This window comes from Grampus griseus (genome assembly GCF_964374135.1).
Source record: "Grampus griseus genome assembly, chromosome: 7".
Taxonomy (NCBI): Eukaryota; Metazoa; Chordata; class Mammalia; order Artiodactyla; family Delphinidae; genus Grampus; species Grampus griseus.
Genome location: NC_139001.1, coordinates 36,333,395 through 36,343,360, shown reverse-complemented (window position 1 = coordinate 36,343,360; position 9,966 = coordinate 36,333,395). Strand labels below are relative to the sequence as shown.

Below are 9,966 nucleotides of genomic sequence, written 5' to 3'. Positions count from 1 at the left end.
ACTGTAAATAATTTAGGGTAAGTCAATTCATCATTTCAATCAAAGGGATACTGAAGTGAGCTAGAAAGATACTGTCTGTACCCTTAAAGGAATTTTGAGTTTGGCAGTAAAGACAGATATTAAACAAGTAAGTATTGATATAATATGAAAGTGGTATTTAAAAAGTTAAGTAAGGGAGATACATAAATTTATAGAAAGATAATTTAGTTAAGTCTAGTGGGTCAGACAAGTCTTCTGAGGCAATAGCATTTAAATGGAGGCTTGTGGATAAGTAGGCATTAGCTAGGTGAGGGACGAGGGCCACGACATGGATCTTTGTAGACAGACTGTCCCTTGACTAGCTGTGTACATTTGGGAAAACACTTTTAACTCTTAAGCTTCAGTTTTCTTGTGTAAAAAATCAAGGAAATAAACCAATCTCAGATGATTGCATATAAAGCATTTAGCACAAGCTTAGTACTTAGTACTCAATACTTAGCCACCAGCAATGTAGCAGTGGTACTAGTACCGGTAGTGGTAGCAACAGTACTCAGCCAGTGGAATACTGGTTTCCAGATGAAAGATGAAATTTATGTGAATCTTTACAGACTGGGGTTTATGGGAGAGCTGCATATTCATAAGCCTCACTCATCTGAAGTACAAGACATTTGATGGGCAACTAATGGCTCTGTGAGGCCCTCAGAGGCAAGCAAACAATCTCAGAATACAGGTATGGAGCAACCGGCATTTGGCAGTAGGAGCCCAGGAAGTCCTGTAGTTAGAGAAGGTCTTTCTTCAGAACAGGAATGTGGGACTCCTGCTTTCATTAACTCATTATCTTCTGTGTTATGGTTTATACTGAGGCTTCATTTACTCTTTCCAAGATAATTTAAACAGGTTTTAATAGTTCAAATTGGAGTGAGCAGACTGAAGAGAAGCCTTAGTTGATGCTCCTCTTACATTTGTCATGTCACATCTTTAGTATGGACCGAACAATAAGAATAGAAACCATTCTGAGAAATACTAATAATTGTTCCATTGTATTGATCCAGTGATAAGCAGGAAATGACTATGCAAGTGAATATGTTTTTCAAGCATCAATAGAAACCTACACTCTAAAGACAGTTCATTCATCTTTTTTTGTTTTTTTTACCAGATAAAGGAAATTATTCTTTTGATCATTCTTTCTTAACAACAATAATAAATCATTCTTCATAAACTTTTTCAATTTAAAGTGTTCTGGTATTAAATAATTACTACTCAGTGAGTAATAGTGTCCCAAGAATGTACCAAAACAAGAGCCCAGTTATAACCAAACTCTATTCAAAAATCTCTCAATGGCTCCATGGAAACATGAATCTTATATAACTTTAGTTTGGCATATGGCCCTCTGATTCCAACACATTTTACTAAGTTCATTTGTATATGATTCCCAGACACTCCAGCTGAACTAGATTACTCATGGTTTCCCACACACAGCCCTCAATTTCCTGGCTTCCTGCCTTTGTTTATGCCATTGCTTCTATCTATAACAATCTCCTCTACTCTGTAAAACCCTACCATCCATCAGATCATCCCAAATGCCATCTTCCTTTCAAGATCACCAAGTCATTCTTGGTCTCGAAAATTTGATGGGACTGCCTTTTCCGAAGCCTCCCAATACTTTAGATTAATGTTATCTACCATTTTTATGCTATTTGTGTTTTAAATTTATTTATCTGCCTCATCTTCCTTTATGGATTGTAAACTTCTTGGGGCCACCTACTGCATTTTACCATTCTTGTACTCCTGTACCATTTCTCAAAATGCCTGATGCTATGGTTAGCATAGAGGTTGAGAATATGGACTTCAGAGGCAAAAATAAATAAAATGGTGTCCTGAATCTACCATGTCACACACACAAATCTGTGCGACTTTGGCCAAATGGCAATCTTTTTAAGCTGTATTTCTTCATTTGAAAAACAGCTAGGTCACATGACATCCTCTAACAATGTGATGAAGACTTTGAACATTGCCCGAAGGTAAATATACAAACCTATATATACAATGTCTATATACATATACACTTGCATCTACCCATTGGTGTTCTAGAGCAGAAGATCTCAAATTGTGGTCTGTGTATGCTTGGAGGTCCCCAAGACTTTATAGGACATACAAGAGGTAAACCTATTTTCGTAAATACACTCAGAGATTATTTACTATTTTCTCTGTGTCAACAGGTGCACTGTTGACACAAAAGTAATGATGGATAAAACCATTGGCATCTTAGGATGAATCAAGGTAGTGGCACCAAGCTGTCATTGTATTCATTGTATTCTTTATTAGTCATTTTATTCTTCACTGCTATGCACTTGCCGTTTAAACATGACAGTTTCACTTAAAGTCCTTGAGGAAGCAATAAAAGTAATTAATTTTTTTTAGATCTCAAACCTGAGTCACATTCTGTGTGTGAAACAGGAAGTACACATACAGCACTTCTGCTACATACTGAAGTACAGTACAACAGTTGCACTGAGAAAAGGCATGAGTGTTTGAGCTGTGAGCTGAACTAGTCGCTTCTTTTTTATTAAAACTTTTATCTTTACTTGAAGGAATGACTGACCACCAAACTAGTATTCAGACCATAGTTTAGGTATTTGCCAGACATTTTCTCACAAATGAACAAAGGGAGCTTATTGTTTCGAGGAATAAAAACTGAAAGTATTTGTCACCAAAGGTAAAATTTGAGTTTTCAAGCAAAAATGAAAATTTTAGAAGATTTATATAGGCCGCTGTGAGCCTAATAGCTTCCCAATACCTGAAGAATTTTCTGAGCTCAAAGGTGGTACTAACAAATAGTATTTTTAAAATAGCTTGTATTATAAAATGTGTCAACATTTGGAAGATCTGCATAACTCAGTAGCCAATATTTTCAAATGACCAATGCATGATGATATAAAATTATGTGTGGGTAAAAGACCGATCCAAAGTTAGTGAGATAAAACAATCTATTTTCACGTAATAGAATTTTAAAAGTTCATCAATAATGGTTTAAATCGCACATGGCAGCTACCTTTAATAAAATAACACTTGTTCAGTTTTGCTCTAACCCAGATAAACAAAATCTCTTTGAGTCCTCAAGCATTTTTAAGCATGTTCTCTTGACCTGAGAACAATGAAGCTCCTAAAGTAATGGTTCCCAAGTTAAGAACATTGCTCTAATAAAAAGCCCACAATTCCACGAAGTGAAGTATAGGCTTCTGCCATGCCAGCCCCGGGTTCCTAGAGTCAGGTCTCTGTGTGAGAGGAACTCTGTCTCATGAAAGTAGGAGACTGAAACAAACAAACAAAAAAAGAGAGTGTAAAATTACAAGGATGGCAGGCCATGCCGAACTGGCTCTGGGCTTTCCGGTTCCCTCATTTTCTTCTGCTGGGTCAGCTATGGTGGCCGTGAAGACCCTGAACCCCAAGGCCGAGGTGGCCTGAGCCTAGGCGGTATTGGCGGTCAACATCAGCGTGGCCCGGGGGCTGCAGGATGTGCTGAGGACCAACTTGGGGCCTAAGGGCACCATGAAGATGCTTGTTTCTGGTGCTGGAGACATCAAGCTCACTAAAGATGGAAATGTGCTGCTTCATGAAATGCAAATTCAACACGCAACAACCTTCTTAACAGCCAAATTAGCAACAGCCCGGAATGACATAACTGGTGATGGTACCACTTCCAATGTCCTAATCATGGGAGAGCTCCTGAAGCAGGCAGATCACTACATTTCTGAAGGTCTTTGTCCCAGAATAATTACAGAAGGATTTGAAGGTGCAAAGGAAAAGGCACTTCAGTTTTTGGAACAAGTCAAAGTAAGCAAAGGGATGGACAGGGAAACACAACAGACGTGGCCAGAACACCTCTATGTACTAAAGTTCATGCTGAACTTACTGACGTCTTAACAGAGGCTGTAGTGGACTCCATTTTAGCCCTTAAAAAACAAGATGAACCTATTGACCTCTTCATGGTTGAGATCATGGAGATGAAACCTAAATCTGAAAACGATAGAAGCTTAATCAGAGGTCTTGTTTTGGACCATGGGGCATGGCATCCTGATACGAAAAAGAGAACAGAAGATGCGTACATCCTCACATGCAACGTGTCATTAGAATATGAAAAAACAAGTGAATTCTGGTTTTTTTTTTTACAAGAGTACAGAGGAGAGAGAGAAATTAGTGAAAGCTGAAAGAAAATTCATTGAAGACAGAGTTAAAAAAATAATAGACCTGAAAAAGAAATTCTGTGGTGATGCTGATAAAGGATTTGTTGTTTTTAATCAAAAGGGAATTGACACCTTTTCCTTAAATGCTCTTGCAGAAGAAGGCATAGTAACTCTGTGCAGAGCTAAAAGAAGAAATATGGAAAGGCTGACTCTTGCTTGTGGTGGGGTAGCCCTAAATTCTCTTGATGACCTAAATCCTGATTGTTTGGGACATGCAGGACTTGTCTATGAATATACATTGGGAGAAGAGAAGTTCACCTTTATTGAGAAATGTAACAATCCTTGCTCGGTCACATTGTTGATCAAAGGACCAAAAAAGCACACCCTTACTCAAATCAAAGATGCAATAAGAGATGGCTTGAGGACGGTTAAAAATGCTATTGATGATTGCTGTGTAGTTCCAGGTGCTGGTGCAGTGGAAGTGGCAATGGCAGAAGCCCTGATTAAATACAAGCCCAGAGTAAAGGGCAGGGCCCAACTTGGAGTTCAAGCATTTGCTGATGCATTGCTCATTATTCCCAAGGTTCTTGCTCAGAACTCTGGTTTTGACTTTCAGGAAACTCTAGTTAAAGTTCAAGCAGAACATTCAGAACCAGGTCAACTTGTGGGTGTGGACTTGAACACAGGTGAGCCAATGGTAACAACAGAAGTAGGCATATGGGATATCTATTGCATAAAGAAACAGCTTCTTCATTCCTGCATTGTGATCGCCACCAACATTCTCCTGGTTGATGAGATCATGACAGCTGGAATGTCTTCTCTAAAAGGTTGCACTGAAGCTCTTCCCTTGTATCATCTGAATCATGAAGACTCTACAGAGTGATACTAAGAATATAGCTATGGAATTTTTGTCCAAGCTTCAAAAGATTTTCAAAGGATTTTTTTTCCCATATAAAAAAAGGAGAGAACACTGGCACCTATTCAGATTCTGAAGTTCTGAAATTATAATTACAGTATTTTTTAAATTGCACTGCAGTGTACACATACAGCAGGCCAAACTTACCCAATAAAAAGGACATTTTATTTTAGCTTCAGTGATATAAAAATACATGTTAGATAAGCATATGTTATCTACCTTGTTATTAAATATTCCTTGAAAAACAAATTTTAATGGTTTAATAATTCTTCTAATGAATGTATTTTAATTTATCTCCAATAGTTCCCCATCACTTAAATTGCATTTATCTCCAATAGTTCCCTATCACTTAAATTGCAACTTAAATTGCATTTAAGTTTTCAATTTTTATGCTAGTTATAAATAAGACTTAAGTAACTTAAGGTTCGGAAAGCGTTCCTGCTTTAGTATAAATCCTTTTGAGCAGGGGTTCTCCCAACCCCCAGGCTGAAGACCAGTACTGGTCAGCAGCCTGTTAGGAAGGAGGCTGCACAGCAGGTGAGCAGCGAGCAAGCAAGGGAAGCTTCATTTGCTGCTTCCCATGGCTTGCATTACCGCCGAACCATCCCCATTCCCCCCATCGCTCACATTACTGCTTGAACCATCTCCCCTCTTGAAAAATTGTCTTCCACGAAACCGGTTCCTGGGGCCAAAAACGTTGGGGACCACTGCTTTTGAGTAAAAAAAAACTATTGGACAAATTGGACTTTTCATGCTTTATGAAATAGCTTTGGTAAAATGCTTCCCAGAAATGTTAAGTTGTAGTGAGTAGAAAGATGGAATTAGAGGCAAGGGAATTGAAAGAGCTGCAAGTCTAAAGTGGCAAAAATAGGAAAGGCAGAGGTTAAAAACATGGTGAGGGCGTGGTGACTAAGGACTAGGTGAGACAGGAGATTTTCAGGCAAGACCGTATTTTCACACCTCGGAACATTTGCTTAGGCTGATATCCCTCCCAAACTGTCTAGTGTCCTCTTTTTTTCACCCAAGTTACTGTTCTCTTCTACATGTTTCCACAAAATACAGTAGGTATATCTGAAGCCCTTGAAAGTGAAGTTGTGTGTTGCTACACTTTGTGTTTTGAGGACTTGTCAGTTGCCTATAGTGAGTGTGCAATAAATATGAAGTTGAAAAAAATAAAATAAAATTACAAGGATGAATGCCTCTTTATCTTATCTCTCCCCAGCAGAATCCTGAAAATATAGGTGAAAATTAGATTTTTTTAAAATTAGATTGTATTTCTTTATGCTCTAAGATGAAATTATTTTTGTGAAGAAAACATGCATCCAATTTGTTTGAATGAACATTTTCACATAATGAATTATCATCACACTCCCCTCCCCCACACAAATCTTTTTGCAGTTGGTCCACTGTTTTATGAAAATTTTGATTATTTATTAATTAGAACAAAATGAGTGGCATGTAGACAAATAGCCATTTTAAAGAGATTTTCATGAGTTATAAGACACAGTGTCTACAGAAATATTCAGCTTGGTGAATCTAATACTCAGTGAACACTTTCCAGACCATATTAAAACATTTGGCCACAAAAGGAACTTTTCTTCTGTTTTACTGTTTAGATGGGCTTAGGAAAGGAAAGAAAAACAAAAGGGAAGAAGAAGTGAACAGAAAAGTTAGGAAAAGGAGGCTTTTAACCATCACATGAGCAGTAAGGACAAATGTACTGAGATCCAGTCAGAAGTCTTTTAGGACTCTCCCATCTTGCTCTTTTCTCCTAACGTTGGCCTGTTGCTGCTACTCAGGACACAACTGTCACAAGGTGGAAACACAGAGGTAGCCTCCTCCATACTACTTGGTTGGACCTACACTTAGTTTTTCTGCTTATAGCTCTACAATCAGGTGAATTGGTTCTTAGCCTGGAATGACAAGAACCTTTGACCTATTGCATTATACTGGTTTCCAGGAGATTTTAAGAACAAGGATATGTTAGAGTCCCAGGAAAAATACACATATCTAAGTAGCAAATTTTATCAGAAGTTGTGGTGTCTGAACATAAGGCAGAAATAACTGAGATTCCTTATAAAAATGCCAGGAAATCCATGAGACACAAAAGATATCTAGAAGATATCTATTTTTCTAGGAATAAATTTTAGAGGCGAAAAAATTCTTCAGCTTTTAAGACCTCTCATAATTTGTTCTCTGCCACATAGCCCTCAGCAAAACTTCATATTGTCTATCAATGAAGGCAAATTCTTAAGGCTTCTAATTTCTGAGTCTCCACATTCTCGCATACCCCAACCTTAGAGATCTTAAAGAGAATGCCTTTTAACGCTAGAAACATGTAAATATGCTATGAGTGTTCATGTGCCTCTTTCCTGGTGCAGTAAAAGTAAATAATGATAAATAAGGTTATAGCTTTGAAAAAAAATACTTTCCTCCAATATAGTTTTGATGGTGTTTCTCAAAAAATGCTTCTCACTTCTGGGTATTTCCAAAGGTCGTGTTGCTTCTTAAAATCCAGCCCCATCATTCTTTGTACTCCCTCATTTCTACCCCACTTTCATTTTTACCCACATGCATCCATATCTGATTTCAGCTTCCCTCCTCACCACCCTCATGCTTCCAGGAATCCTGAACTTGTTCAGTGTCTTATATATTTGACTTAATTCTCTGATCACATCTTTAGTAATTTTATTTATTCAGTAAGTATGTATTGAGCAACTGCTATAAATCAGGCACCAATAACATACTAGGTATCCAGAGAGGAAGAGAAAACATATCCCCATCCTTAAGAATCTTACAGATATCCCAATCAATACCCCAGCAAGTAATTTTGTGGATATTGACAAATTGATTCTAAAGTTTATAGGGAGAGCAGAAAACCAGAATAGCCATACAATTTGGAAGGAGAACAAAGTTGGAGGACTGACACTACCAGTCAAGTCTTACTATGAAGCTACAGTAATCAAGAAAGTGTGGTATTGGTGAAAAAAGAGACAAATAGGTCAATGGAACAGAATCAAGAGCCCAGAAGTAGACCCACATAAACATAGTCAACTGATATTTGACAAAGGGGCAAAGGCAATACAATGGATCAAAGACAATCTTTTCAAAATGAATCTAGACACAGACCTTACACCATTTATAAAAATCAACCCCAAATGGATCATAAGACTAAATGTAAAACACAGAACTATAAAACTCCTAGAAGAACATAAGAAAAAAACTAGATGACTTTGGGTATGGTGATGACTTTTTAGATACAATACCACAGACACAATTCATTAAAGAAGTAATTGATAAGCTGATCTTCATTAAAATTAAAAACTTCTACTCTGCAAAAAACGATGTCAAGAAATGAGAAGACAAGCCACAGACTAGGAGAAAATATTTTCTAAAGACACATCTGATAAAGAACTGTTATCCAAAACATAGAAAGAACACTTAAAACTCAACAGTAAGAAAACAGACAACCAGATTAAAAAATGGGCAAGAAATTTTACCAGTCATCTTACCAAAGAAGATATATAGATGGCAAATAAGCATATGAAAAGATGCCATCAGTGAAATGTAAATTAAAACAACAATGAGATACCAGTATACACCTATTAGAATGGCCAAAATCTGGAAGATTGACAACACCAAATGATGATGATGATGTGGAGCAGCAGGAACTCTCATTCATTGCTGGTGGGAATGCAAAATGGTACAATCACTTTGGAAAACAGTTTGGCAGCTTCTTAGAAAACTAAATGTACTCTTACCATACAATTCAGAAATTGCATTCCTTGGTATTTATCCAAAGAAACTGAAAACTTATGTCCACACAAAAACCTGCACATGGATATTTACAGCAGCTTTATTCATAATTGTAAAAACTGGAAAGCAATCATGATGTCCTTCAGTGGGTAAATGGAAAAATAAACTGTGGTACATCCAGGTAATGGAATATTATTCAGTGCTAAAAGAAATGTACTATCAAGCCATGAAAAGACTTGGAGGAAACACAAATACATTCTTACTAAGTGAAGGAAGACGATCTGATAAGGCTACATACTATATAATTCCAACTATATGGCATTCTGGAAAAAAGCAAAATTATGGAAACAGTAAAAAGATCAATGGTTATCAGGAGTTGGGAAGGAGGGGAGAGATAAACAGGCAAAAGACGGAGGGTTTTTAGGGCAGTGAAAATACTCTGTATTATACTATAATGATGGATACATGTCATTATATATTTGTCTAAACCCATTGAGTGTACAACACTAAGAGTGAACTTTAATGTAAACTATGTTCTTTGGGTGATAATGATGTGACATGCAGGTTCATCAACTGTAACATGTGCCACTCTGGGGGGGATGTTGATAATGGGGGAGGCTGGGCATGTGTGGGGGGCAGAAGGTATATAGGAATCTCTGCACTTTCCTCTTAGTTTGCTGTAAACCTAAAACTGCTCTAAAAAAATAGTCTTTAAAAAGCAAACAAATTTACTATTGCTTAGGGGAGACAATGACACAATTATAATATAGTATAAATGCTATAAAAATAATATTATACCTATAGATTTTGCCTCTTATCTTGACTTTAAACTCCTTAAAGGTTTGGTTATATATTTTTATAAATTCATCAAACAAAACTCAGGCCCAAGACAGTATTCAATGAACACTGTGAACTAAAGAAAGGAGATACTGAACCCTCACCTAAATGTAGTATGTCCACAACCACATCAGATGTATGAAGCCAGCCATATCCTGTGTGTGGCAATATCTGGACCAGAGGAGGTATAAGAAGCTCACTTACCAATGGCATGGTAAAAATTCCAAACTGAGTGTTCCCAACATCTGTGGAAACGGGTGTGGCCATATTCAAAATCATGGCCTGTGGCAGTAA

At 37.3% G+C, this 9,966-nt stretch overlaps 1 pseudogene across 1 annotated transcript; it reads left to right on the top strand.

The window, feature by feature from the left end:
- The first annotated feature begins 3,399 nt into the window (after nucleotides 1-3,399).
- Nucleotides 3,400-5,046, top strand: LOC309825352 (T-complex protein 1 subunit zeta-like; annotated as a pseudogene). Its single transcript has one exon. The product of its transcript is annotated as a T-complex protein 1 subunit zeta-like (transcript).
- The last annotated feature ends 4,920 nt before the right edge of the window (nucleotides 5,047-9,966 follow it).